The following is a 5,080-nucleotide window of genomic DNA, read 5'->3' on the forward strand; positions in this document are numbered from 1 at the left end:
AAATACGGATTTTAGTTCATAATAAGGTATCCATATTTGTTCATTAACTGTGACAATTCCGTAGAAAACTAGAATGAGAGGTGAAATTAAAAGTCAAATACGAACAAGCTATTGCATCACCCTGTAAATCTAGAATAAAAGGGTGATTTCCTAATAACACACAAATAAAATGAACCCTAAAATATGGAAAATACAAGCAGACCAATTAACCATGCTATGACCCTTTTTCCCAGCGAGCTCTCCTCTCATTGTTCTGGTGTTTCCCTCTCCTGGGACACAGAAGAAACAGACACAGAGTGGATTGGCAGCTCCCCTTAGATCTGACCCCACCCAGTATCTTCATCTCCCCCCGACACGCCCACCCAGTGAGGACACGGTGCCAGAGGGTGTCTCAGGGACCATTGGTCCTGACATCTCAGGACTTTTTTAATTACAAGGGTTTAGACACGCTTACTCAAGTAAAATAAATTAATATTATTTTTAAATGACAGAAATAACTTACTGCTTCCAAGAGACAAGTTGAGAGTGGGGTTGGAGGTATCAGGTCCAAGGGCTCACATTCTCATAGTGTGGCCTGGTCCCTCCCCAACCGTCAGTCCTGCTGAGGGCCTTGGGGGCCCCGCTCACAGGCGCTGTCTCCCTCACTGCATCTGCAGGATGACACACACTCGACGTGCCTTCTACTGGGAAGGGCCTCTCCCTCCCTAAGGCTCCATGCAAACACATTACGCTGAACGCCTTTGGCCTGGCTTGGGTCACGTTCTCATCCTTGAACCAAACACAGCAGGCAGAGGGCTGAAACTGGGATTGTCTAGACGAGGATCATACGTTCATCTGCCAGGTGGGTGGACCACGGGCCAGCCCTCTGAAACTGTTTGGACCGGAAGCAGGTGAGATGCAGTTCCCAAAGGAAAGCTGGGTGCTGCACGTGGACATGAGGACAGATGCTGGCTCGGCGAAAGCATGAGATTCCACGCCACTGACAGCCCGCTGCACAGCACAGAATCTGAAGCCCAAGGTCGGAGAGGATTCACATAAGGTCAGGGCTGCGGCCACCCACCCGATGCTCTTGCTGTCCCCCCGCGACAGCAAGAGGTTCTTCCATTTGCTGAAAAACATGCTGATGATGGTGGTAAATGAAAGGATCCTGTCTTGGGCACCAGGTGCTTGTATTCTCTTCTATCCCATTCAGAAAATAGAAACAGTTCACATTCACACGGAATGGACAATATACATTTACTCTCTCACCTCTGTCAAAATATGGTCCAAAGAGATCTGACCATCATGGCACGCTGCAGAGCACAACACTGATCCATTTCACTGATGAAATTATGTTGATCAGATTAGATGGGTAAGAAGTGAATAGCTTGCTGGAGGTTTTGGTGGACACGTGACTAGAGCAACTTGATTCTTGGGTATTTATCCTAGAGAAATTAAAAACTTAGGTTCACTCAAAACCCTGTACACAAGTGTTCACAGCAGATTTGCTTATAATAGCCAAAACCAGGAAACTCAAATATCCTTCAATGGGTGAATAGATAAACTGTGGTATATCCATACAATAGAACACTGCCTAACAGTAAAAAGAAATAAATTATTGATACACGCAGCTACTTGGGTGGATCTCAGGACATTATGAGTCGTTACATGCTGTATAATCCATTAATATTCTCAAAGTGATAAAATTATGGTATTAGAGAACAGATCAGTAGTGGCCAGGGCTTAGGGCTGGGGGAAGGGTGTGACTATTAAGGAATAACATGAGATAGTTTCTTTGTGAAGTGGGAACATTTCTGTATCCTGATTGTGGTGATGTTTATTCAAATGCCCCTGATAGGGGCTTCCCTGGTTGCACAGTGGTTAAGAATCCACCTGCCAATGCAAGGGACACGGGTTCGAGCCCTGGTCCGGGAAGATCCCACATGCCACAGAGCAACTAATCCCGTGCACCACAACTGCTGAGCCTGCACTCTAGAGCCCACAAGCCACACTACTGACGCCCACGAGCCACAACTACTGAAGCCCGCATGCCTAGAGCCTGTGCTCCGCAACAAGACAAGCCACTGCAATGAGAAGCCCATGCACCGCAACGAAGAGTAACCCCCACTAGCCACAACTAGAGAAAGCCTGCGTGCAGCAACGAAGACCCAGTGCAGCTAAAAATAATAAATAAATAATAAATTTATTTTTTAAAAAAACCTGAAAGAACTATACAACAAAGAGTGCATGTAAAAGCTGGCAAAGTCCAAATAAGTTCTGTAACTAAGTTAATAAAATCGTACAAAAATCAGTTTCCTTGATTTACCAGTATGCTATGACTATGTAAGATATTATCATTGGGTAAAGCTGAGTAGAGTACACAGGAAATTTCTGTGCTATTTTTGCAAGGTCTTTTGAGTGCAAACTTTTCAAAATCAAAAGTTATAATGAAAATTGAAACTCACTAGATCCACCTCACAGTCGTGGATCGGGGATTTCACAGGGCACGAACACCAGGAGGCAAGGGTTACTGGAGGCCATCTAGGGCTACCACACTCCCTAACAAGCATCTTGCACGTTTGATGCCGTCTCAGCATCCGCTTCCAGGTAACTCGTCCTGTGATGACCATGGTAGGTCTAGGGGTGGCTTTCTTTGTATTTATCATGCTTGGGGTTCCTCAGCTTCTTGGACTTGTGTATCGACATCTTTCATCAATTTTGGAAAATATTTCTTTCCCTGTTTCCTCTCCTCTCCTTTCAGGACTCTAATTATACCTAAGTTAGACTTTTCGATAATATCCAACAGGTCTTGGATGCCTGGTTAGTTTTATCCATTCCTTTTACTCTTTGTGCTTCAGTTTGGAGCTTCAGTTTGGATAATTTCTGTTGACCTGTCTTCAATTTCATGGTTCCTTTTACCACTCTGCCCAGACAGACTGAATTAATTCTTCAATTTCAATACTGTATTTTTCAGATCTCAATCTTCCAGTTGGTTCTTTTTAGTTCCCATTTATTTGCTGAACTGCACTATCTTTTCACCCACTTTTCTCCATCATTTCCTCTAAGGCCTTTACCACATTTATGATTCATTGTTTTTAAGTCCTTCTCTGCTGATTTCAACACATGAGTCATCTGTGGGTGTCCTTCTTGATTATGGGTCACCTTCTCCTGCTGCTTCATGTCTCAAAATTGATTTTGTGTCCCAGACACTCTACAGTAGAGACAGAAAATGTTTCTCCCAGAAAGCGTTCAGTATTTCCTCTGTCAGGCAACAAGGGTGAAGGGTGATCTCTTCCAATTAAACAGCATTAGGTCTGGGTTGATTCTTTAGTTTCACTTCACCTCTGGTTCAAAGGTGTTGATGGTGGGGTCAGGCCTCTGCATCCCACGGGACTTTGAGACACCGCAATGCTCAGAATGCCCAGTGCTGCTGTATACTTAACAGGAGCACCATGTGGGAAACTGGTGGGCCGGGAAGATGCACTCTACCCTCCAGATTCCCTTTTACCATGCCAGCCAACACAAACACATCAAAAGTGTGCCTAGTTTGTCCTCATACCCGCAAAGTTTCCTTGCCCGTGACATACCGGCACCTATGTCCCCAGACCCCAGAATTATTCCCGGGATAAAAGCAGCAGCCCAGTCTGCTTGCACTATAGTTTGTGGAAGAGAACTTACTTAAGAAAATTAACGTAACGGGCTTAGCACACAGCCTGGCACACAGTAAGCAATTATTCATTTTCACTACTACTGATGGTGTCCCCATGTGAAATTATGAGTTCCTGGAAGGAAGATGTAGTTATTTATTTCTCTTGAACATTCTGTGGGCCCAACGTGTTTCTGACAGTGGGTGAGAAGGTGTGAACTGACCGTGTGTGTAAATGTTACGTGGGGAAGAGACAAGGAACACTACGATCCTTGTGAGAACATGCTGATGCCCAGGCCTCAGGAGTTCACAGAGAGGAAATTTCACCACCTGCCACACTGGGCCTTCTGGTGCCCATTGTATAGGCAAGAAGAACTGAGGTTCCACGGGTGGGTTTTAGAAGAGCAGTGAAGCACCAGGCCAAGGAAGATAATATGCTTACCTATAGCAAAGACAAATGACTTTTAGGAAAGGGGAGGAAAGCCTCAGCTTACCTGGGACAAGGATGCCAGGAGCACAGCAGCATCCCTTCTGTGTTCCCTTCGTGGGTCCTGAGGAGGCCACAGGACAGAAGAGTGAGGTGTATCAGTACTACCCCAAAACTCTCACAAAACTAACAAAACTAACCTAGAAATCCTCACACATCAGTTTGTGCGTCCCTGACATTCTCTAAAAAATGATAAATCAAAAATGTACCTAATAAATGTGGAATCTAGAAAAGTGGTACAGATGAACCCATTTGCAGGGCAGGAACAGAGACGCAGACGTAGAGAATGAACATGTGGACGCAGAGGGGGAAGGGGAAGGTGGGAAGAAGTGGGAGATTAGGATTGACATATATACGCTGCCATGTGTAAAATAGATAGCTAGTGGGAACCTGCTGTATGGCACAGGGAGCTCAGCTTGGTGCTCTGTGATGACCTAGATGGATGGGATTGGGGGGGAGGGAGGGAGGCACAAGTGGGAGGGGGTATATGTATACATACAGCTGATTCACTTCGCTGTACGGCAGAAACTAACACAACATTATAGAGCAATTATACTCCAATTTTAAAAAATGTATCTAAGACAATGAAGTAACAAATACACTTTTGTCTACTGGCTGGTCTCTCTATCAGGAAGTACCCACGTTAAAAGTCACAACATTAAGGTTGAAGCATGATTTTTCCATATTGTGAACTTAAGTTAATCCTAGTAGCAACCAAGAGCGACTGCAAGTTTCTGGAGCTCTTGGTGCAACACGCAAGTGTTCGCTCAACGTGGGAATGGTGGAGAGTCAGGTATAAAGCAGTATATGCCAGCAGCTGGGAATAGGAAATGAATGGTTTCATCAACTATTACCAAAGAAAGTGACAAAATAACAGATTTTTTTATTAAGAGAGATTTAGAAGAAGATAAAATAATCATAGCAGAACTTAAAATAGCCTTCCACACTGTATTTCTTCATTGGTCTTT

General features: G+C 44.4%; 1 long non-coding RNA gene across 1 annotated transcript; it reads right to left on the bottom strand.

Annotated features, from left to right (window-relative positions):
* Window positions 1-391: 391 nt before the first annotated feature.
* LOC137209828 (uncharacterized) lies at window positions 392-4,616 on the bottom strand. The gene is made up of 2 exons (XR_010936119.1): window positions 4,120-4,616; window positions 392-1,424 (listed from the first exon to the last, which is right to left on the bottom strand). It is a non-coding gene; the product is annotated as an uncharacterized lncRNA (long non-coding RNA).
* Window positions 4,617-5,080: the final 464 nt, after the last annotated feature.

Source organism: Pseudorca crassidens, chromosome 2 (genome assembly GCF_039906515.1).
Source record: "Pseudorca crassidens isolate mPseCra1 chromosome 2, mPseCra1.hap1, whole genome shotgun sequence".
Classification (NCBI taxonomy): domain Eukaryota; kingdom Metazoa; phylum Chordata; class Mammalia; order Artiodactyla; family Delphinidae; genus Pseudorca; species Pseudorca crassidens.